Source organism: Chlorocebus sabaeus, chromosome 2, assembly GCF_047675955.1.
Source record: "Chlorocebus sabaeus isolate Y175 chromosome 2, mChlSab1.0.hap1, whole genome shotgun sequence".
Lineage (NCBI taxonomy): Eukaryota > Metazoa > Chordata > Mammalia > Primates > Cercopithecidae > Chlorocebus > Chlorocebus sabaeus.
This window is the reverse complement of record NC_132905.1, coordinates 43442021-43468518: the sequence shown is the minus strand read 5'-3', so window position 1 is coordinate 43468518 and position 26498 is coordinate 43442021.

Genomic DNA, 26498 nt, shown 5'->3' with positions numbered 1-26498 from the left:
CAGGACATTAGGGAGTGCTCAGAACCACCAGCGGACACCCAGGACACCAGGGGGCTCAGAACCGCTAAGCTGTGCTCAGAACAACTAGGGTGTGCTCAGAACCACCAGGGGGTGCTCAGGACCACAGGGGCTGTTCAGGACACTAGGAGACACTCAGAAAAAACAGGGCCACACGGGACACCAGGGGGCTCTCAGAACCATCGGGGGAGCTCGAGGCACCAGGGGACTCAGAACCAATAGGGTGTGCTCAGAACCACCAGGGGGCGCTCAGGACAGCACAGGGAGCTCAGGACACTAGGGGGCACTCAGAACCGTGAGGGGAAGCTCAGGACTACAGGGCAGTTCCTTTTGGATCTTGCCACTAACCTGTTGGGAGTTTTCCTGCTTGTTTTGTGGTTTTGAGAATCACTGGTAGATTCTTCTCAAGTATAAAGCTCTGCTTTCTTGTATTATGTCATGTTTTGGGTTTGGATGCTAAGCTACCTGAATTACATTGTACTGTGAGAGGAGCCATTCTTGGTGTGTACAATAGTGAATGAAAGGTGCAGTATTAGGGGTGGCTTTGAAAGCTACCTTAGGGCTGTATCAGGGCAGTTTACAGAAAATGGCCATTACTATAAAAGTCTACTCATTTCTTTGTGTATTTGCATAAACAATTGTAGTTTATGCACTAAAATCTGCATGCTTTCTTGGCCCTTTTTCTTAAATGGCTCCATTCTAAGGCCAGGAATCTAATCAAGCTGTGTTTCAAAGACCACCAGTCAATTTAAGTCTGGTTAATGAACTACTTTGTTTAAAAAAGTACATCTAATTCTTTAGAGTCAGCTTTAAATTTTACATTGCTTTACAAATATTAATTTTGTAGATTTAGTCCCAAAATTATCTTCAGTAATTTAAAATCTTAAAGTCATGTCATGTTAAATTAAGTAATCCTAGGTTTCTCACTGTGAAGTAGGCTTACTAAGAATTAGAATAGTAAGAGAGTATAGTAAGTTTTGGGTGACATTTATAAAGAAAGATGAGGATATGTTTTTTGTTTTTGTTTTCCAGTTTACAGGGCGTTTGTACTGGTTTTAAGATAACAATCACTGTTTACATCTAACCCTTTTTTAAAAACACCTGCTGAGTTTTAATTGATATTCTATAGCTAGGTTTTCAATTTAAAATCTCAGTATCTTTGTATTGTGCATGTGTGCTTACTTGTGCTAATATATATGTATATATATTTTGTTATGTGTTGTGACTACAAGGTACAAAATTGGTTTTAAAACAAATAACTATTTCTAAATCAAGTGAGCTCCAGTGCATTTGAAGTATATGTGACTTTAATATTCAATAAATAAGTTAGCTTTAAAATTATTGGTAAAAAATTTAGAGATATTTTGACAATTATCAGTATATCTTATTGCTTGTTTGTTTGTTTTAGATGGAGTCTCACTGTGTTGACAAGCTGGAATGCAGTGGTGTGATCTCAGCTCACTACAACTTCCACCTCCTGGGTTCAAGCAATTCTCTTGTCTCAGCCTCCTGGGTAACTGGGATTACAGGAGCATGCCACCACAACCAGCTAATTTTTGTATTTTTAGTGGATGTGGGTTTTCACCATATTGCCAGGATACTCTCGATCTCTTAACCTTGTGATCCACCCACCTTGGCTTCCCAATTTATCAAGTGATTTTATATTTAAAATCACAGCTAGATATTATATAATGTCAAAAATTTTATGAATATTATAAAATTATAAACCTAGTTAAAACCAGAATGATCTTTGTAAGTTGACAAATAAGATGGTTAATATTGCTGTTTTAATAAAAAAACAGATAAATGGTTATTAGAAAAACAATCGTTTATTTAATCATAAGGTTTTTACTTAGGTAAACACCTGAAATTCATGTGTTATAACATGGTTAACAGGGAAAACATCCTTAAAGGATGAGTGTTACAGTTTTCATAAATAATCTAAGTAAGTTATATAAAAAGTAAATTAGGGAAATGAAATAAAATTAACCTTTTAAATAAACTTGTTCTATAATTTAAAAATCTAAAGTTTAATTAAATAATAGGTATTGACTAAATATTTAGGTCATTACTAATTTTTTAAAATATATACATTATAAGAAGATATTTTTAAAAAATATATACAATAAGAAAATATTTTTCTAAAAAATTTGTTATTACAAAAACAATTTCTTTAATTCAAGGTTTAATTGTAAATCATCATAAACATAACCAGTAAATAAGAGAGATTTAAAGAATATTATAGACATAGTCAAATACTTTTGATAAGAAAGGTTAAATTAAAAAAAAATTATATGGGAAAGAATCTTGTATGGTAACTTTTTATCCTAAAATAAAAATGACTGTGTTTATTTAAGAAAGAGTGATATTTAGAATGAAACAACATGTTCAAGTATGCCATAAATTGTTTGCGCAAGTCAAAATAAGGTTTGTAAAAAGCTAATTTATTAAAATAAACTTCGTGTTATCAAGTTGACTATAATTAAAAGGGAAGTATTTATAATAGTCTTTATAGGGATATGTCTTTCATATGAAAATATACTAATACACTGAAGATTGGTTAGAACGAAAGATTGTCTTGAAGTATTTATTTACTCAATAAAATCATAAGATATTTTAATTTTTAACCCCAAAGCTTACCTTTTATTGCCTCTTGCCATTTTTGTGTTTTCCCTTTGAGAAGGCTTGAGAGAATCTCAACTTTTTCTTCAGTTCCTTTAATGTTTTATTTTCATTTATTACGGCAGTTATCCTCTAACGGAGTTAATTTCTTAGTGTTGTTAGCTTCTAACTGCTATTATTGCCTGATGCTAAAAATTCTTTATCTTAAAGTTCCAAATAAAAAATTTTTTTTGAAATAATATTTTGTGCTCTTGGCTTTTCTTTAAATGTCTAAATTTTTCTATGGAACCGAAATATTCACTTGTAATCCAAGATACATTCTTCCTATGTCTAATTCAAATACTTTTTCATTAGAGTTGACTTGCAAGTTATCTACATGGAGTTCAACATAGGGAAAAGCAGTCACACTGCAGGTTTTTTGTTGCCACTGGTAACTGGCATAAAACAAATTTTATATTTTATTGAAATAATTCCTATTTAACTATTATTTTTTAACTACTTAGGAATAATGAGATTTTAAGAAAATATAAATTAATGTTATTATTTCATGTAACTATCCGCATAACTTTTTTTTTGAGATTGAGTCTCACTCTGTCATCAGACTGGAGTGCAGTGGTGTGATCTTAGCTCACAGCAACCTCTGCCACCTGGGTTCAAGTGGTTCCCCTGCATCAGCCTTATGAGTACCTGGGACTACAGGCACATGCCACCACACCCAATTTTTACCCCTTTTTTGTTATTTCCTCCTTTATTTTCTATGTTTTATTTCTCTTTTTCTCCCACAATTTTCTTATTAATGGGATGTGAGACTTCACAGCATTTGAAAGGTAGGTAACAATGAGCTACACTAACAACATGGGACCTGTTTATCTAGTAATAATCTGTCCTACCCATGAAAGATAAAACAAAACAGGAGACTAGAAACTCATTTGGTTGTAAAATGCTTCCTCCGAAAGATTTTGGAAAGGAAAAGATGGGGAAAAATATGAAAGGAAAATAAAAACATGTGAACTCAATTCATTGTGTCAGGAGAGGAAAAAACCTAAAGGATGAACCATGCAAGAAACCGATTTTTCTTTCATTCCTAATAAAACAGCCACAGATAAAAAAGTTAAAAATCTTCACAGATAGGTACTCTTTGTTCATTTTATTTTATATGAATTGCTGCCAGTGCAGGAGAACTACATAATTTTCTATTTCCCTATGTGCTTCTTTTTCATTATAACATGTGAATTTTCATACAGTTCCTCTTTCCCCTCTGACCAGCTTTTCCCCTTTATATATTAAAAGTCCTAAATATTGCCTTCAGGGAACAGCACTGAACACATACTGTTGCTGTGATTACTTTTATTTTCATTCCAGGCATGCCCTAACTTTGACAAAGTTAATTTTAATTTGATTGGGATCTGTCTCAGAAACCTTTGGTTTACACTAGGAAAGATCCCAAATTCAGAGCCAATTAGTGTAAAAATCAGCTATACCGCTGTGTGTGCGCATGTGTGTGTGTGCATGTGTGTTTTAATTTTTGTGGGCTTTGAGCCATATAGTTCTCTCTGTGAAGATATTATTTGGCATGAACTTTGAATAGAGAATTCTAAAAGAAATAAGAGGTTCCTACAATTTCTATGAAAGTTTCTAGACTCACCATGGATCTTGACTGTGTCATTGCATCTGACAGTCCCAGGGAAGAGACTCTCTGGTGTTTTCAAAAAAGTCTGTGCTTGGGCTCTCCTTGCAGTTTACTGGGTATAGGTAATGCCAAATCATTGTTTCAAGAGATAATTTCAAAAGCAATAGATGCCACTGAAAGAGCATTGTGAACTGTGGACAGCCCCTTCATTCTGGGACAGCTACACTGGGAGAAGATGCTCTGTGAGCCCGAACAGTGTCCTCCCCTGCAGGGTGAGGGAAGAGCTGCAGGACAGGCCCAGAACCCACTCAACACAGATGTCAGCCCTGGACCTGGTGCAGAGGAGTCAGAGGAGAAAATTTATCCAGCACCTGAATTACACTTATTTCAAAACAAAAATGCAATTAAAAATTTTAAATGAGTAATTAATATCCAGGCACAGTGGCTTACACCTATAATCTGAGAAATTTGAGAGGCTGAGGTGGGAATATTACTTAAACCAGGGAGTTCGACATCAGCCTGTGAAACATAGTGAGGCATCATCTTTATTTTTGAAAATAAAAGTAAAATAAAACATAAACAATTTAACAAAAACTACCATTGTGTCTTTCCATATCCTGTCAAACTTTGGGCATTTACCTAGCCCAATGAGTCAATGGGAACCAAATTTGAAAAGAAAATTTTAGAGTTTTCACATATCTTTATAGTTAGAAGATGTAGAAGAAAAATAATTTTATCAATTCAATATGTGCAAATATTGAGAGACAGACTCATGCCAGGAATTCAACTTCTAGGGGGCAAAACCCAAAAAGGTTGAGGTAATGTTCCATTTGAAGGTGAGATCATTTTGAGGGCATGTCCTGTGAGAGTTTGTTTGTGTGTTAGAGGAGTTCTGTACTCATGAAGTTCTGGACGTGCCAGGGGACAAATATCAGTAAACGAACATCAGAACTCGAACCTCAGCTTCCCACTGTTGCATTCTCCATGTGTCATCTCTATATTATTTCTCATGCTAGATCAGGTCTTTAGCTTGGAAATATTCTGCCTAATTAACATGTAAGTAGCTTGAAGTCTACTGAGTTAAAAACATTTATTTTCTCCTGTTTTTCCCAGTTGTTCCACCCCACAACACAAGTAGTATATTCTCCACCATTATCATCACCTCCTAGATCTGCTGCCATGCCCTGCAAATTAAGGATTGGATTTCATGACAGAGTGGAGGTGCATCTCGATGGAACCTTGCTGAGAACCTTGGTTTTCATCCCATTCCTGTAGAGCTCCACCAGCACCTCTGGAGTAATGGTTTCAGTGTCTTGCCCCTGCAGGGTAGGCAATACCTTAGTTCTGTAGTGCTGATGAGGGAGGTGGGTCTGAATGCATTTCAGAAGTTTGGGCTCTCCCTCTCTCTTAGACAGACACTTTAGGAAAGGAAGATTTTTCTGACTGTCCCCATTCTAGGGCAAAGGGATTCAGCAGGATAAGAATGCTGGTCAAAGAAAATCTTCAGCTTAATTAAATTTAAATGAGTTTAATTGAGCAATGGATGATTCATGAATCAGGCAGCCCCCAGAATTATAGCAGATTCAAAGAGACTTTAGTTCAGCCACGTGGCTGAAGAAGATTTATAGATTTAAAAAATGATGTACAGAAATTAGAAATGAGGTACAGGAACTGCTGGATTTGCTACAGTTTGGCATTTGCCTTCTTTAAAAGCAGTTTGCCCACTCAAGAGTGTATGAGGGGTTAAGGTATGGCTGCAGGAATTGGCCAAAACTCAACTAGTGTTACAGGTGCATACTCCTATATTAGGTTTTCAGTGTTGTCACCCTATTCAGATAGGTTACAGTTTGTCCACCAAGACTCAAACACAGAAGTATGGAGTCCTTCTCAGGCCATATTTAATTCACTTTATCAGTGCCCTTCAGTATGTGGTTCCTGAGAATTTCACACTACAGCACGTTTACCACCCTGGAATTTAAATGACCCGATACATGTTTGTAGCTTTAAATTGTAATAGACTCTATTTCATATAGCAGCCTCTGCCTCAGTTTAGCTAACACCATGGCTTTGTTTCTCTCTATAAGAACTTGTTTCCCCCAAGATTTCCATGTTTGCGAAAGGAATATAAATTTTTGGGACCCCCGAGTCACTAAGCCAAAGGAAAAGTCAAGTTGGAAACTTTGGGACACACCCACCTTCCATTCTTTCCCTAAAATGATAGCTGCTAAAGTTTTTAAAAGCTACATATTTCCTTTGAAATCTGACCGCAAGGAAAATCTTTGTGGACCAAGGACAATCAGCATCATTTCTCTGCTCATGTAAGTCAAATGCATATCTGATCGCTATCTGTGCTCTATTGTTTCGCTAAGGCAGACTAAGGTCTCCATGACTCTTCCTGTAAATTGTGCATTCAGTTAAAGGCTAATCAGAAACTCAAAAGAATGCAACCATTTCTCTCATACCTACCTATGATCTGGACGCTCTCTCCCCACTTCAAATTGTCCTGCCTTTCTCAGCCAAACCAATGTGCATCTTACATATATTGATGAATGTCTATAAAATCAAGCTGTGCCCCACAACCTTGGGCACATATCATCAGGACTCCCTGAGGTGGTGTCACAGGCATGTCCTTAATCTTGGAAAACTGAACTTCCTAAATCTATCAAGGTTTGTCATGGATACTCCTTGGTTTACAGGATTGTTTTCTATCTCATAACTTCAATTATCTGAAACATTAAAGAATATTTGCCAAACAGCACATTCTCTTGTTTAATCTGTTATTGTTGCTGTAAAAAGAAATATGTTTATATAATTTATAATCTATGTACATTACTTCGCTGAGTAGCAGACTTATTAGTAAGACATAGAGTAATAAAAAATTCAGGTATCAATTAGCAACTTAATAGAAGCACAAATTATGCTAAATTTTTTTGCTGAAATGCTACCCATTATTTATAAGAAATAAACACACACTGTATTCTTATAAATTCTAGAAAATAAAAACTAATCTAAAGAAATATGAGAACATCAGTAGTTTTATAAAGAAATAGTAGGAGAAGGGAAGAAGAAAAAACAAAAAATATATAAAAGAGCAAGAGTAGGCCAGGCGCAGAGGCTCATGCCTGTAATCCCAGCACTTTGGGAGGCTAAGGCAGGTGGATCATGAGGTCAGGAGATCAAGACCATCTTGGGTAACACAGTGAACCCCCCGTCTCTACAAATAAAATGCAAAAAAAAAAAAAAAATTAGCCCCGTGTGGTGACGGGCGCCTGTAGTCCCAGCTACTATGGAAGCTGAGGCAGGAGAATGGCAGGAACCCAGGAGGCGGACCTTGCAGTGAGCTGAGATGGCACCACTGCATTCCAGCGTGGCCCACAGAGCGAGACTCCCTCTCAAAAAACAAACAAATAAAAAAAGCAAGAGGAATGCTGAGGGGAGCTGACTTGTCACCTTCTTGAAAACAGAGATTTTTTTTCAACTTTTACTATTTTACAGGTTAAATATGTGAATTTTTATTATCTGTCAATTAAAACATAAAATTTATTTCAAGTAAACAACTGAAAGTTTAGACAAAAAAGGAATGACAGGCAGGAACAAATAAATATGTTAAATGTCAGGTATACTTAAACATTTATCTGTCTGAACCTTTTCTCTGTATTTTTAGGTAAATGCAGCAAAATCACATAGGTTCTCATGACAGAAAGCAGATTGTGCAAAACACACTAGGCACATTTAGCTCTGTTCTAGAGCTGGATAAGAGAGCAATAAGGCCAGCTGTGAGGCGCATAGGCCCAGATACTAGGACTCACTCATGCCAGTTAAAAGCCCTTAGACACATACAGAGCCCCTCCACGTGTGGGTTCACTTTTATATCTGTGAATGAAGAAACCACTGACTCCTAAATAACATAATTTATACATAGTTAAACATAACTAAAAATGTGATAGTCGTTCAATGTTTATCACAGAACAATTTCACAGCTATTAGTGATGGTGGGGGTAGCACACACTATGCAGACTCCGTGAAGGGCAGATTCACCATCTCCAGAGAGAGTGTCAAGAACACACTGTATCTTCAAATAAACAGTCTGAGAGCTGAGGACACGGCTTTCTATTACCGTGCGAAAGGCACACAGTGAGGGGAAGTCAGTGTGAGCCCATACAGAAACCTCCCTGCAGCACATTTTCCCCAAATACAATCACTGTCATTAAAATCCCTGAGGACACTCACATCTGTTCTGGGCCCTGCCCTTGCCGCAGACGTCCCAACCCAGATCTTGCTATATAGTAGGAGATATGCAAATAGGTGCCTCCCTCTTCTGATGAAAATCAGTCCAGCACTGACCCTGCTGCTCTGGGAGAGGAGCCCCAGCCTTGGGATTTGCTGGTGTTTTCATTTGGTGATCAGCACTGAACACAGAGGACCCACCGTGGAGTTTGGGCTGAGCTGGGTTTTTCTTGTTACTATATTAAAAGGTGATTTATGGAGAACTAGAGATATTGGGTGTGAGGGGACATAAGTAAGAGAAACAGTGGATATGTGTGGCAGTTTCTGATCTTTGTGTCTCTGTGTTTGCAGGTGTCCAGTGTGAGGTGCACCTGGTGGAGTCTGGGGGAGGCTTGGTACAGCCTGGAGGGTCCCTGAGACTCTCCTGTGCAGCCTCTGGAGGATTCACCTTCAGTAACTACTACTTGAGTTGGGTGAGCCAGACTCTGGGGAAGGAGCTGGAGTGGGTCTCAGCTATTAGTGATGGTGGGGGTAGCACACACTATGCAAACTCCATGAAAGGCAGATTCACCATCTCCAGAGAGAATGTCAAGAACGCACTGTATCTTCAAATGAACAGTCTGAGAGCTGAGGACACGGCTTTCTATTACCGTGTGAAAGGCATGCAGTGAGGGGAAGCCAGTGTGAGTTCATACAGAAACCTCCCTGCAGGAACATTGCGGGGGAAATCAGCTGCAGGGGTGCTCAGGACCCATTGATCAGAGTCAACCCCAGAGGCAGGTGCACACAGAGGCTGATTTCCTGTCAGGATGTGGGACTTCATCATCTTCTTCAGCTTCTCTAGTGAACCTCTCTAAGTTTGGAATTCTGTGCCTAATAATGTCATCTCTACATATTTTTAAAATGATTATTTTAATATGATAATCTATTCTCATATGCACAAAATGCAAATGGATGCTTACAGAGATGAAAAGTCCTCAACCTTGATCACCAGGATCAGAGTCCTGAGGAAACTCTGGGGTGCCTGGTGAGTCTTCTCCAATCAGACTCAGGACAGGAACTTGGGAAAGATTCCCTGACTAGAACAGTCTTTAGGGATTCTGATTACAACAATGAGAGGGGCTGGGCTAGTGTCAGTGTCATGTAGAACCTCACAGGTTTCCTGTCTCATCCTTCTCCTGCTGATACTAAAGTATGCAAATCAGAACCAGCACTAATCTGGTGATCCTTTTGCCTGCAATCCATGTTTTGTTTTGTTTTATTTCTTTTTAGTTGTTGTTCTTGCCTTTTCATTGGCTTTTCCTGTTCCCTGAAAAATAAAATGTGGTTTCTGTGGTCTAAATTCCAGGGCTTAAGCTCTTTTCCTGGAGCTCAGATGGGTCTCAAGCTGTGGCTCCTGCAGCCACATTGGGGAGACTGATGAGACTATCTTCACTCCCATTGCTCAGGACCCTACACTTTGTTGTGTTTAGACGCATCTGGGAATGCAAATGACCAATGGGAACTGCAGGGGATAAGCCTGCTTGGTCAACATGAGACGTGGATGTGGAATTGATCCTGTGCTCTGCAAACTGTCATTGAGTCGCCTTCTTCAACAGTAGTGTTACAAAATGGGTGTCAAAGTTGTCAGAATCAAAATGGAGCCACTAGTATTAAAACCCTGATGAATGAAGCTGGAGAAGGCCATGAGGGAGGGTTCTCACACTCATCCCTGATAACAAGATCTATGGTAAATAGACTGCAAAACCACAACCTTGCACAAAGGCCACTGCAACCACAAAATAATTACTTCTCCAAGTACATCTGCCCAGCAGCTGCCTATCCAACCTTACACTGATGTCACCCTTGTTGTTCATCCTTCTAGCCTGGAATAATTGTCTCAAAACTACTCATCCAACCCTCCTCATTTTTATTTCAAAATCCTTGTCTTCCTTTACGTACCTGAATGCAACCTTGCATATTCCCATTGTGATGACCATCCTCAAATGATCATTACTTTATTTTAGAGTCTCTTTATGTCTGTTTTTTAGGTTTAACAAGCTACAGATGGACATACCACTTTTCTGAGATGTAGAGGATGACAGTTTAGGGGGATGTCTAGGGATTTACAATGTCCCTAAGATAAGTCATGAGAAAGTGCAGGCTGGAAGTCTCAGAGAGAGCTGAAGTATGAATCACCATGGAATTTCACCTACTCCAGTTCTGCTCTGATGGAATCAAGCCCACCCGGGGTTATCAATGACAATTTACCTAACCCAGAGGCAACTGACAACACTTTTAATAACATTTATAAAGGATATTTACAACACCCCTAGGTTCCTGTTGGATTGGATAACTGTAAGGTACAGCCTACCATAAAACATATAATTGCCCATGGAGAACGAACTTTAACATGAGATCTACATTTTTTTATTTTATTTTTTATTATTATTATATTTTAAGTTCTAGGGTACATGTGCATAACGTGCAGGTTTGTTACATATGTATACTTGTGCCATGTTGCTGTGCTGCACCCATCAACTCGTCAGCACCCATCAACTCATCATTTACATCAGGTATAACTCCCAATGCAATCCCTCCCCGCTCCCCCCTCCCCATGATAGGCCCCGGTGTGTGATGTTCCCCTTCCCGAGTCCAAGTGATCTCATTGTTCAGTTCCCACCAATGAGTGAGAACATGCGGTGTTTGGTTTTCTGTTCTTGTGATAGTTTGCTAAGAATGATGGTTTCCAGCTGCATTCATGTCCCTACAAAGGACACAAACACATCCTTTTTTATGGCTGCATAGTATTCCATGGTGTATATGTGCCACATTTTCTTAATCCAGTCTGTGGACATTTGGGTTGATTCCAAGTCTTTGCTATTGTGAATAGTGCCGCAATAAACATACGTGTGCATGTGTCTTTATAGCAGCAACGGCAGCAAAAGCCAAAATTGACAAATGGGATCTCATTAAACTAAAGAGCTTCTGCACAGCAAAAGAAACTACCATCAGAGTGAACAAGCAACCTACAGAATGGGAGAAAAGTTTTGCAATCTACTCATCTGACAAAGGGCTAATATCCAGAACCTACAAAGAACTCAAACAAATTTACAAGAAAAAAACAAACAACCCCATCCAAAAGTGGGCAAAGGATATGAACAGACATTTCTCAAAAGAAGACATTCATACAGCCAACAGACACATGAAAAAATGCTCATCATCACTGGCCATCAGAGAAATGCAAATCAAAACCACAATGAGATACCATCTCACACCAGTTAGAATGGTGATCATTAAAAAGTCAGGAAACAACAGGTGCTGGAGAGGGTGTGGAGAAATAGGAACACTTTTACACTGTTGGTGGGACTGTAAACTAGTTCAACCATTATGGAAAACAGTATGGCGATTCCTCAAGGATCTAGAACTAGATGTACCATACGACCCAGCCATCCCATTACTGGGTATATACCCAGAGATCTACATCCTTAAAACAATTTTAAGGTGTAAAACAGAACAGTTTATAATTAGGCTATTATAATTTTGCTAATGAGTTTTAAAATTAACATCTATATTTTGGATATTCACAATTTTTCAGATGCATGACTCATAACTATATTCTCCCATTCTGTAGGTTGTTCTGTAGGAATTTTTTCCTTGCTTTGCAGGACCTTTCTATTTTGATGCTGTCCCACTTGTTCAATTCTGCTTTTGTTTTCTCTGCTTTTAATGTAAAATCTAGAAAATCATTCTGAACTTTTTTGCGGGAGAGAAAATTTTACAATTGCAGGCCATTCATTTAACATTTTAACTAATTTAGAATTGCTTTTTGTATTAATTCTAACCTAAAATTATTAATTCTTTGCATATGTACATCCAGTTTTTCTAACGCCCTCTTTGGGATGGACTATGATTCAGCCATTGTATATTGTTGGTTTTCATGTTGAAATTAGTTTGTCATGAAGATACCAGTTTATTTCTGAGCTCTCTATATGCATTTATGTCAATACCATCTGTTGTTCATACTCAAATTTTGTAATTAATTTTGAAACTTAGAACTGAGATGACTCCACGTTTATTATTGCCTTGATGCAGATATTGGGACAAAGTATTTTAATATTTCACTATTAAGTAGGATGATAGCTATGGATTTTTGTAATGACTTTTATTATTTACAAGTTATTTTCCAGTATTACTAGTTTGTTTAGAGCATTTTTATGATGGAAATTTGCATTTTAAAATGGAATTTTCAGTGTCTGGTGAGAAGTTAATAGGATTTTTTCTTTTATTCTCTTAATGTGGTATGTAAAATTTATTGATTTGCTGACATTGAATTAGCGGTACACTTCAAAAGTAAATTTGAGTTGGTATTGGTGTACGATTCTTTTAAAGTCTTGTGGAATTTAGTTGACTATTATTGTGCAGGTGGTTTATTTATTTATATTAGGAATATTGGTCTATAGTTTATTTTTCTGCTTCTGCCCTTGTTGATTACTGGTAATATGATAATCGTAGCCTTACAAAAAGCATTTGAAAGGTTGGTGGCACACCAATTTTAAGAAAGAGAATGGCTGATGCTACATTTTTCATATTGTGATGTATTTTTTTATCTAACATATAACCTATCATGGAGAATATTTAATCTGTGCTTGGGAAGCATGCATATTATGCTGCTGTTGGTTGAAATGATCTGTGAATGTCTCTTAGGTTACTTTGATGAATGGTGTTGTTCAAGTGCACTGGCTTCTTAAGAATTTTTTTTCTGGATGTTCTACACTTTATTGAAAGTAAGGTGTTGAAGTCTTCTATTTTATTATTGTTTCCTATTTATTTCTTTATAACTCTTAAAGTTTGCTTAATACAGTCATATTTCTATTTGTATAATACAAATATGTTAAAAAATACAAATTGCTTAGTAATTTTCATAGCACAGTCACATAATAAGAAATTATATTGTCCCAAATTCTGCCGTTGCCTCTCAACTCCTCCAGGAGTCTCACATCTGCTCTGGGCCCTGCTGTCTCTTCAGGTGTCCCACCCCAGAGCTTGCTAAAGAGGAGGAGACCAGCAAAGAGGGCCTTCCCTCTCCTGATGAAAACGAGCCCAGCTCATTTTCTGTAGCTGGGAAAGAAGAGCCCCAGCCCGATTCCCAGGTGCTTCCACTTGTTGATCAAGAGTGAACACAATGGGGTTTGGGCTAAGCTAGGTTTTCCTTGTCACTATTTTTAAAGGTGATAGATACATGGACACTTAGAGGGATATTGAGTATGAATGGACCTGAATGACAAAAAGAGTGGATATGTATGGCAGCTTCTGATCACAGTGTCTCTTTGATTACAGGTGTGCAGTGTGAGTTGCTGCTGTTGGAGTCTGAGGAAACTTGGTACAGCCTGCGAGGTCCCTGAGACTCTCCTGTGCAGCCTCTGGATCCACCTTCAGTAGTTACTGGATCAGCTGAATCGGCCAGGCTCCAGGGAAGGGGCTTCAGTGAGTAATAGATGTAAAGCACAAAGGAAGGAAAACATACTAAGTAGACTCTGGGAGGGGCAGATTCACTATCTCCAGAAACAATGCCAAGAACTCACCATATCTGCAAATGAACAGTCTGAGAGCCAAGTACTTGGCCCTGTATTATTGTGTGAAAGGTACCAAGGGAAGGGACATCAGTGTGAGCCCAGACACAACTTTCCTGTAGGGAGAAAGAAGGAGGCTGCAGGGGGAATTCAGCACCCAAATAAGATAGGGACAGTTCCAGGCTCAGGTGAAGATGAACTGTTTTTTTGGGAGGTCTGTGATTTCTCTGAGTCTAACAGTTCTCCTGGGATCCTCTCTTTATTTGTGGTTCTGCTCCTACCATTGAAGTTTCTGGGTTAGAAAACTTTGGTATTATAGAAGTAAATATTCTCACGTGTAGCAAAGGCAGTTTTAACTAATGGAGGCAGAAAAATGCACAGGAGGCCGGGTGAGGCTGTAGACACTGTCAGCCTGCAGTGCCAATCTTACAACTAGTGATGGAGAAGGCTGGGAAGCTGATGGGGCTTCCTAACTGCCCAGTGTTCCAAGCTAAGTCCGTCAGGGCCATTGGTTTCTCCCTGAGCACAGTTGCCCACCAGGAATCCTCCGTCTGCCCGGAACCAGCCACACCTTAGTATCTTCACCGTGCACAGTCATTATCTAGAAGGAGATTCAAGAATGGATGTCTTTGGCACAAACCAGGTGATGAATGTCACAGAGCAGCAGCTGGGTGCCTGCCTGGTCCATGGGACAACTTGATGTTGAAGAGATGGGTGGTGCATTCTCTGTGCCAACACACTGTTTATGAATTTTTATATAGAAACAATGATTTTACTTGATTATCTTACATAACATGGAAAAGCAAGAATGCAGCCTGCAAGCAATTGTAATTTTCCAGTTTACCCAAAGTTTATTGCTTCTTAATTCTGTGTAGGATCTGGGCACAGTATTGCCTTTTCTATGAGGAATTCTTCTATCTAGGCTGAAGCGACTTGTTTCTCATATTCTTTGGTTTCTGTCCAGGCACAGAGATCTTGAGCAGGAAAATTCTGTTTTTCCCACACACTAAGCCTCACCTCCTACAGATAAAGGATAAATTGTCCTCACTCTGAATATGAAGTGAGAGCTGTTCCTGTACAACAAATAAAAGTACATACATAAGATACAACTTTTATAAATTCTATAGAATATAAACTAATTTAAAGTTATATAAATAAATCTGTAGTTTACTGTGAATATTGTAGGAAACGGGAAGGTCTAGGAAGGAGGAATTACAAAACAAGAGGATATTTTGAGAGTAATTGACTTGTTATCTTTGTTGATCATGATGATGTCTATGACAATATTTGTAAAATTGTACTTTTCTGTGAAGATTATAATTTTTTTTTTTTTTTTTTTTTTTTTTTTTTTTTGAGAAGGAGTCTCGCTCTGCCGCCCAGGCTGGAGTGCAGTGGCCGGATCTCAGCTCACTGCAAGCTCCGCCTCCCGGTTTCACGCCATTCTCCTGCCTCAGCCTCCCGAGTAGCTGGGACTACAGGCGCCCACCACCGCGCGGGAGGCCGAGACGGGCGGATCACAAGGTCAGGAGATCGAGACCATCCTGGCTATCACGGTGAAACCCCGTCTCTACTAAAACTATAATTTTTTAATTTAACATCATTAAAGATGGTACTAATTATAACATGCTCAATTCATTAACAAAAGATTTAGAAATAGATCAAATACATGAAGGGTCAGAGACTCCTGAATATATATATGAATGAGCCTTATTTCTATATTTTTAGGGAAATACTAGAATACAGCAAAATAATGACAAAATTTTATGACATGAAGGGAGTTTATGCCACTATGCATATTCTATTAGTCCATTTTCACACTGCTCTAATGAAGTACCTGTGGCTGAGCACTTCATATAAAAGAGGTTTAAATGACTTACTGTCCTGCCTGGCTGGGGAGGCCTCAGGAAACTTGCAATCATGGTGCAAGGGGAAGCAAGGCACATCTTAGATGGTCGCAGTTGGAGAGAGGAACTGCCACATACTTTTAAACCACGCCATCAGACCTCATGAAAACTTACTATCACGAGAACAGCATGGCACAATCGCCTCCATGATCCAGTCAACTCTCACCAGGTTCGTCCCTTGACACGTGAGGATTAACATTTGAAAGGAGACTTTGGTAGGGACACAGCGCCAAGCCACATCGCATGTCCAGCTGTGTCCTGGAGTTGGTTTAGAGATCGAGTGTGCCCTGTTAATAGGAACAGTGACACCAAGCTCACCGCATGAGTTGTAGTTTATGCCATGCAAAGGCCAAGAGATCTCAACTAACATTTAGTCTGAATGTTGTGTCTGATGGTGCCACACGCTCAGACCAAGTGAATACAGGAATGTTAATTATCTCCACTTTCGGGGTGTCCACCGAGAGCAGGGCAAGTCTCTCAGGAAAGTTCAAAATGACTTGAGAGAGCAGGGAAGGAGACTGGCCCAGGGTTTTTATAATGGTTTGGTGCTGGAGGCAGAGTGAGGTATCCTACTAACAGGTGGGGGTTTATAAGGTTTGAAACTCCCACTGGCATCAAAACAGGGAGTTTCTGTGATTTCTAACTGATTCACCTTGTGTGGTAAAAAAGAGATGATGGAGGAATGTGCCTAAGTTATCAGAAGTCACATACCAAACAATAGCGAGACAACATACTCTATGTAGCAACTATAAAAATAATGAACAAAAAAAGACATAAGTCTTCAATATGGGGAGAAAACAACCAAGTCTACATAAAATGAGAAGATTATTTATAAATATATGCAAAAACTAATGCGAAAACGGAAGAGGGGTGGGGAATTAGACAGGGGTCCTGGTCCAATGAATGGGTAGAAGCTTTTCCCTATCAAGGATTATCAGCTCATTCTGAATGTCTTAGGTCAACTATCTGCTTAAAAACATCAGAAACACCAGAGGATCTATGAGGATGCTCAGTTTAACATTTCTTGTCTAAGCAGCCTTACAGTCGTGCGAAAATCATAACTGATTCTTTTTTGTTTGTTTTTAGAGACAGGGTCTCACTCTGTTGCACAGTTTGAAGTGCAGTGGTGTGATCATAGCTCACTGTAACTTTCAACTCCCAGGTAACAGAATATTCCCACTTTAGCCTTCTGAGTATCTAGGACTAGAGGGGCACATCACAACTTCTCTGCTGCTTATTATTTAAAATATTTTTTATAGAAATAAGGTCTCCCTATGTTGCCCATGTTATAACCAAGCGAATTATAGAGAAACGCCACACTTAGAGACGAATTCAGGAGTCCTTTATTAGCCAGGACCGAGAGACGGCTAAGGCTCGAAATTCTCTCAGCCCAGAAGAAGGGACTAGATTTTCTTTCATACTTTGGTTTAGAGAGGGGAGGGGGAATCTAGCTGTAGCAATCTTTCAGAAGTAGAATAGATAAAAAGTTAAAAAGAGAAATGGTTACAGGAAAACAAACAATTCCAGGTGAAGGGACTTTAAATTCATCACAAGGTGATAGGTGTGGGGACTCTGCCCAACACAAACGCAGCGGCTTTATGGTGCTATCTCTTGAGTGAATTCCTGGGATCTATGGACATTGCTCACCACAGTACCTTATCAGTTAATTGGACTCTTTGATATGCTGTGAGTCAGCTTAGGCAAGTTAACTCCCTGAGGAAAGGGGTGGGTAAGGAGTCCTTGATGTCTTGCAAATGAAGGAGCCAAATGGAGTCCATCGGGTTTTCTCAGCTAAGGGGGAGGCTATTCATATTAAAACAAGGTTAGGAAGCTAAAGGAGAGTCTATTCATGTTAAAAGGAGGTTAGGTATTACAACATTCTATCAAAGATTTGATCATTTTTATTTAGAGATGCCATGTTTAAAACAGTTTCAGAAGATTGTGAGTGGAATTGATTCCATCTCATATGAACAATGACAAGGCCTCCATGTTTAGATAATATTATATATCAGGTTGAGCTAGTGTTTAGTGTATTAAACCATGATGACATTATTGTAGCCTTTATGCTAGTTTTTATTGTGTGTTTGCATTGGCTTTAAAAATTATATTAATCAGTTATTCCGGATGTAGAAATTCATCTGGAAGTTTCTTCCCTTGTTGTCCATTTTGATAGGATTTCCAGAAGATATAAGAATCCTCTCTGTTTTCAAAATATTCCAGAGATCTTTACTACTCTGGAAAGCTATGTACTTAATTCTGTTCTTTAATATATTGAAAAGCTCTAATAAATGCCGTATTTTCTGTCTTCTGGGTTTATTTCCCAACATGCAGATAAATATATCATAAATGAATGTTTGTATTAGTAATACAAATTACTTCTTAATAATCTCTACTTTTATTATTGAGGTGTTAGCTATCAATATATAGTCTTAAAACAAAGATCCCAATGGGACTTTTACCTAAGGGATATACAAAAATATTTTTTAATCTTGACATAAAAATAGATGTGAGCACACTCTTAGTATCCATCATGTCCCCTGTCTAGCACATTACAAACCACATTCTATCATTGACTTCGCTTGGGACTTGTTCTAATTTTCAAATGTTGTTTTTACATTAATGCTCCTTGATTATTGTGTGGGCTACTTTAGTACAGAGTGATGAAAGACAATTTGAACTGCTAAACAATTAGGAAAATTACAACTAATGAAACAAGTAGCCTCAATGTCAGTGACTTCAATTTGGCGAGTTTGACAGCTCATGTACCTGGCTAGTTTTTTTTTTTCCCACAGTTTTCCCCACTAATGCATCCTAAAAGCCAGCTTCATCCCCTGTATGACTCCCATCACTCTGTGGCATGGTGACAACATTCCCAAGAGTCACACGTATATATTAAATATTGGTTGGAAGTGCAGAAGAGGCAGTTCTCCTCTGAAGGACCAGGGACACCTCAACAGACCAACAGACCATCTCCCCTGCCCCCATGACTAGAACTGCACCATGTGCCCTCATGGACCCTCATCCCTGATGGGGTAATAAGACTCCACTGATGAGGCCAACCAGTTTATCATATCAGTTACTAAAGTCTGATATGAAGGTTTTAAAAAGTAATTGGAATCTGTTGTTCTATTTCCACTAGAGAATACAGATCCTACAATGATACATTCTTTGTCTTTTCTGCTTGACTTTGCCTCTTCACCCTGTTCTATCCTCCAAGGAATCCCTTTCAGCTCCCTCAGGTGCATTCAAGTGTTTTATTTAACTGACAATTTCTAAATTGGTGAAAGGCATTAGACTAAAGTGTCCATATTCCTGGGTCCATATTCCTAGGACCTTATTCCTAGGTCCATAGTCCTAGAAAGACATTTTGATCCTGAGTCTCAGTGTGACCTTCTGAATTTTCCTGACCCTCCTCCAGATGAGATGCTGGTCTGTGTGTTCTTGCCCTTTCCCTGGGGTAGAGTCCTCCTGTTTTCTCCAGGTGTTCCTTCCCACGGCTCCAGTGTTCTCCATCGGTGTCATCAGCTTTCAGATCTGCTATCCTGCTCTGCAGATTAAGGATCTGATTCCATAAGAAAGAGAGGGGAACTGCTTCTTAAGAGTACTTTGGTTGGGACCTGTGTTCCCATCTCAATTCCTGAGAGGTTGCACCAGTGCCCTAGCATTCTGGTTTACATGACTTGGCCCTGCAGAGTAATTCCTCACTTCTGTAGTGGGTTTAAGGTAGGTAGGTCTGCGTGCATTTCAGAAGTGTAGACTCTCATTCTCTCCCAGACAGACAAGTTGGAAAAGGAAGAATTTTGTGACTCTCCCCATTCTAGTGGAAAAGGATTAAACAGGACAAAAAAGCTATTTTTCATGTGGTCCATGAGAATTTCACACAACAACACTCTTACCACACTCAGCTTCAAGCAACCAAATATGTGTTCATATTTTTATCTTGTAATAGTCTGCATTTTAAATGCCAGACTGTGCCTCAAATAATCTCATACCCTGGCTTTGTTACTCCAAGAGCTTACCTCTCCCTAGATTTCAGATTTGTTATTTTTCTTAAAATTTCAATTATCTGAAGTATAAATAAAATTTGCAAATTTCTATCTCTGTCTTTAGCTGTTATAGTTCATGTTGTTGTGAAACATAAGAAAAATCTATTTCTCATCTATGTACATTTCCAAGATGAGTAGAGATTTGTTATGTAAGACTCCAAATAATAAAATAATCCAAATATTGTTCAGCTGCTTAATAGAAAAACAAATCATGGTGAGCTTGTTCACTGTAATACTGCCCATTATTTATAATAAATAAATATCTGATACACATGACAACAAGGTTAAATATGTAAGTATTTATGTTGAGTAAAAGAAGGCAAACAAATGAGATTATATACTATATTTTTTTATTTTTTAACATCTGAAAAAAATGAAAATGTATCTGAAGCATAAAGAAGATCAGTAGTTAACTGGGGAAATGCTAGAAGAAGGAAAGAGGGAAGGAGGAAGAATACAGCAGAACAAGAGAAATTGTTGAGAATAATGCACTTGTCCACTTTCTTGATAATTATGACACTTACATCATGTTTATTAATTGTACACCTTACATATGTGAAGTTTATTATCTTTAAGTTAAACCTCATAATATTTATTACAAGGAAACAAATGGAAACTTAGACAAGAAATGAGTGATAGGAAGAGAGGAAAATATATTAAAGGTCAGAAATACCTGAATTCATCTGCCTGAAAACCCTTGTTCTTTCCATATTGTCTGGTGAGTGCTGGAGTGCAGCAAAATCACTCATGTTCTCAATACCGGAAGTGGGTTCTGCAATCCACACTAGGCACATCCAGCTCTGTCTTGGATTTGGTTTAGGGAGATGTCAGAGCTAGTAATGAGGAGCACAGGGCCAGATGCTGGAGCTCACTTATTGCAGACATGAACTCCTAGACACATACTTAGCCCCTGGATTTGTGGGTTCAGGTCCACATCCGTAAATGAAGAAACTGTTGACTCCTACAGATTACAATTTGCACAAATATCTAAAAATGAAATATGGTGATCAATGTAAAGTGTTTATCACAGCACAATTTCATAATAAGACAAAATTTATACAAATACTATCATTGTTACCAAACTCCTGCAGGGCACCATCATTTTATCTGGGTGTTGCCTTCTCTTCATGTTTCCTACCCCAGAACTTCCTGTATAGTAAGAGACATGCAAACAGGTTTCTCCGTCTGCTGATAAAAACCAGCCCAGCCCTGACCCTGCAGCTCTGGGAGAGGAGCACCAGTCCTGGGATGCCCAGGTGTTTCCATTCGGTGTTCAGCACTGAACACAGAGGACTCACTGTGGAGATTGGGCTGGCCTGGGTTTTCCTTGTTGCTGTTTTAAAAGGTGATTCATTGAGAACTAGAGATGCTGAGTGTGAGTGGACATGAGTGAGAGAAACAGCAGACACATCTGACCATTTCTGACCAGGGTGTCTTTCTGTTTGGAGGTGTCCAGTGTGAGGTGCAGCTGGTAGAGTCTGGGGGAGGCCTGGTACAGCCTGGGGGATCCATGAGACTCTCCTTGGCAGCCTCTGGATTCACCTTCAATAGCTATGGCATGAGCTGGGTTCACCAGACTCCAGGGAAGGGGCTGGAGTGGGTCTCAACTATTAGTGGTAATGGAGTTAGCACATGGTACCCAGATGCTGTGAAGGGTCAATTCACCATCTCCAGAGACAATGCCAAAAACTCCCTGTATCTGCAAATGAACAGCCTGAGTGTTGAGGATACAGCCATGTATTACTGTGCAAAAGACACAGTGAGGAGAAGTCACTAAGCCCAGACACAAACCTCCCTGCAGGGATGCCGGGGACCCCCAGGGAGCGTCTAAGTCACTGTACACTAGGCTGACCTCATAGGGAGGTGTAGATCTTGCTAAGGGCTGGCTTTCCCTGGGGGTGTCGGTGTCTGGGGCTGCCTCATTGTCAAATTTCCCCAGGGAATTCCTCTAGCTTTACATTTCTATATTCATATTTGATGTCTCTGAATGCAAAACTGTTGTCTGTCTGTCCGTCTTTCTTTCTTTCTTTCTTTCTTTCTTTCTTTCTTTCTTTCTTTCTTTCTTTCTTTCTTCCTTCCTTCCTTCCTTCCTTCCTTCCTTCCTTCCTTCCTTCCTTCCTTCCTTCCTTCCTTTCCTTTCCTTTCCTTTCCTTTCCTTTCCTTTCTTCTTTCTATTTCATCTTTCTTTCCTTCTTCAAAATAGGAGGGCACATTCTCACACCCACAGAACCCAGAGCGTCACTTTGGAACAGAAATAACTCTGCCATAGATACCAGAATTAGAGTTCCCAGGAAGCAGAGCAGAATCTGGGAAGTGTTTTCCAGTCAGACTCAGGGCAAAGACCTCCATGAGAATCTCTGATTTGGGATTCAGATTGAAGCCAAAAGGGATCCTTAAAACCTGGCCATTTTTACAGCTGTTTTTCCTCTTCTTGTAAAACTGTGCACATCTGACTCGGAACTGATCCAGTTTTTCCTTTCTCTGCTAATCCATTTTTCTTCTCTCTAGACTATTCTCAGAGTTCTCTTTTCTCTTTCTTTTCAATGAATACAGAGGGTGTGTTTTCTGTGGTCTAAATCCCAGGATTTGGGTCTGTTACGTGTAACTCAGTAGTGGTTCTGGTTGTGGCTCCTGCAGGACCTGGGAGGCTGAGGGGATTTTCTCACTCACCATTGCGTGGATCCTCCTGTTGTCTTGTGTGCTCGGACTAATTTGGGAAATGAAGTGAACATTAGTCACCAAGGGGACAATGGTTGTTTTCTCAAATTGGATATTGATGGAGAGCTGATCTTGTGCTTCTCACATTGTCACAGAGTCCCCTCTCACCTGTGACTTTGTGGAGAGGTGAGAATTGACACTTTACTGTGCTGTGAGCTTTTTGTGACAGCAGTTGTAGGGTCCGGCTAGGCATGCCCTAAGGTCAGTAGCGCTGGCCACTGGAGAATACAGGCTGGAATTCTGGGGAAGACCTGTAGTTGCGATTCACAGTGTGCAGCTCTGGGAGAGGAGCTCCAGCTCCTCTATAACTCCTCATTGAGTTACATCGTCTTCTCTTATGCTTTCATTGAGTTTCCCCCACCAAGGTGATCTAGGACAATCTTCCTGACTTAGGGAAAACTAATGACAGGCTTTAATAATACCTGTATTGTAACATCACGGTGACATCTAGATGAGTGTATGATTCGGGAACTAAGATGATGGTCTAGTCAAGGTGATATCTAGAATTAACTCTTGCTGTGATTATCTTTTATTTTATATTTGGTAATATGGTCATGCTCAAATTACATATAATATAATTTTGTGAAAATATTTGTGTTATCATTGGTCTTATGAGCAGAAAACTTCAAGACTGGATTATGTTTGCACACATGCCTTTTTGAGGGAAAATGCACAAGAGCTGAAATGAGGCTGGGGAAGTTGAAGGCATATGAGGGAAGTGTGTCCCTGGGTGAAGGAGAGAGGGAGGGAGGTCTGGGTAGAACTTTCCTCTATTTCTGTGCTGTGAAAAGAACGTTCAGAATATAATTGAGTCTTCTGCAAGTCAACGTTACCCCACAAGGGACCTCCATGACTCCCAGCAATGGCTCTGATTCAGAATCACTGCAGAGGCAGTCCCTTCATTCAAGTTGACCACACAATGTGGGTTTCACCACAAAGCCATGCCGTGGACATCAGAAAGCAGCAGGTGGGCACCTGATCCATGTGCATTGTGTCACCTGTAGAAGGAGGGAGGAAAATGCCTTCTGAAATGCTGTTTCTGAGCTCTTATAGAGAACACTGGCTTTGATGTTATTTTATTGGAACCTATATGAACAAATGTGCAGTCTGCAAACAATTGTGATTTTCACATTTACTCCAATTGCATTGCATCCTAATTCTGCATGACATCATGGCACAGAGTTGCGTTTTTCATGGATGTTGTTCAATGTGTCAGAAAAATGCATTTCCCACTTTTTTGGTTTTTCTCCATGTACAGAGACGTTCAGTAGAGTATGTCTTCTGCTTATCCTAATCATCACTTGTTTTCCTAAGAAAAGAGCAGAGATTAGCCTGACTGCATAATCTGGGGTAGGGGCTGCTCCTGCATACCTCAGAGCCTGGAGAGATTCCCAGTGTAGTTTTATGGAGTCAGAGAGTTTTCCCTTGTTGGGGGATCTTTAGACGCCTCGCTAATGGGGGATTGCTGGTTGACTGTAACTGAGAGGTTAAAAATTACAGCATCTAGTAGCTTATCTCACCAGAGCTCCATTATGTAACTTACCACCATTAGACTGCAAGTAAGAACTCAGTCTTGATTTTTCTGACTCCATTTTCTCATCTTAGTCAGTTGTAAGTTTGGTTAAAGAAAATGTTATTGTTTAGTTTTCTGATTAAAATCTGAGAATGACTGAACTAATGAGAATTAATAAAGAAAAGTTTCCAGGTTTTGGGAAATGTAAATGAAAGTCCATGCATAGTTTTTTTGTGTGAGTATGAGTCACTCAGGCACATTCCCATGAGCATGATTGCTGAATCATATTGTCAAACTACAATTAGATTTGCTAAAAATTGTTTCCAGTAGTATCTCTGAAGGGAGGGCCACTCATCTGACCTTGTCACCTTGCTGCAAGGAAGCACAGTGCACAAGATGAGGTCACATGGGGGAGATCCAAGGCGCAGCTCCCAGTCCTGGTGAGATGCTTGCTGGGGCCAGATGTACAAGTGAACATTTCAGAAGCAGATCCCCAACGCCTTCTTTATTTGGGTGCATAGGCAGCAGACGACCAGTAGGAGGTGCTCAGAGCCCATCCAAGGCAGAGACCCTGTGAGGAGCAGGTGCAGAGAGGAACAAGCCAAGGAAACTGACCACAATTTAGGCTTGCCTTGCTTTTCTTAACAGCACAAAACCCTCAGGAGACCACCGAGTATGTCATTTTCAATGTATACCCTTCTTGATCGAAAGCTAAACTAAAATAAATATGACTCTGCAGTTAGTATTTTGAACCTGGATGTTTCTGAGAATGCCATCAATATCATCACGATCATGTTCATGATGTCAAAATCAATACGCACATTTAGTCACCACGATGACGATTTGTCTCACAGTAGAACTGTTTCTTGAACTGAAAATGACATTTCATGGGAATGGGTCTCTAGGTGAGAAATGATCAATTAATGAAGTAGGTACCAAAGTATCAGAAAACTTAAGAACACCATTGTCTTCGGTATCCAGTTATCCTAGAAATCATCTCAATATTCATTTTCTGAGAGCTCTAGGGTAAGTTTGAGCAGTATTTAGTCTATAAGAGGGCGGTGTTTTTCTTTTTATATGGGCATGTCCTAAGTAATCGGTAATTGTGTTATGAAAAACATTGTTCAGTGACTGTTTCTACATCAGTTTCTTTCATGATCCATTTTTTCTTTTTCACAAACAAATCACTCTGAGGATTATCATTATCCCTTGATTGAGAAAGAGTTTACCAAACACGTCCAGGTACACACCTTCCTGAATGAGCTGTCACTCTCAGAAAGGCACAACCTGCTTCCATGTGGAATCTTGTCTCAGAGCGGTACACATATTACCACATGGTTAGGTTTATACACTGAGGCTATGCCCCATGTGGGTCCCTGCTTTTCTGGTGCAGGTTAGTGTCTCCATCCTCAAAGACACTGGCGCTATTGATGTTTATGGCCTGTTACACCCTCTGTCTGTCCCTCAATGTCCAGAATGGTGAAGCAACCCAACAAAGGAATGTAGGAAGATCTCAAATTTTCATGTGGAGGAGACAGAATGACAAGCACAGGGATTGAAATCCCTCACATGCCTGCTGGGTCACATTCTGGGTGGGGTCTCATAAAGCCCCCTGGGGCAGTGTCCTGGAAAATGCCTCAGTATTTCCATAGGAGAATTTCATTGAAAGACAAATCGAATTTTTTTTATTATGGAATTTTAGAACTTTTGCTTTTCTCATGTGACAGTTATATATTAGTTTTACAAAATATTACGTGTGTATGTATATGTATGTGTGTGTGTGTATATATATATATATGCTTTATAATTTCTACAAAAAGTCTGTTGGAATTTAGGGTTGAACATCTATATGTATATATTCCAAGATAAATCTCAGTAGACATCATAAAATTAGTTTGACTATCTGTAGGCGAGATGATCACTTTCAAACAAGGTATAACAAGTGAGACCAGATGTATCTTTCCACCAGAAAGAACTGGAAAACACAGTGAAATTTCTTAAACACACTTTTAAGCTGTTTGACATAGGCAACAAAGACAGTGGCCAATGAGAGGAGGAAATAATAAAAAGAAGCCTTCTGATGAATGCACAATCAGGTACTTCCCTAAGGAAGCTTCCAGGCCACAATGTTGGCGTAGAACCAGGTAGATTTGGAGCTGAGGAAAGGGAACTGGAAAACCAGGTAGGCCAAGAGGTATGAAGACCACAGAATAGACAATGGGTTGCAGAACACTGTTCATAGAGAGAACCCCACAGAAGGTAGGAGAG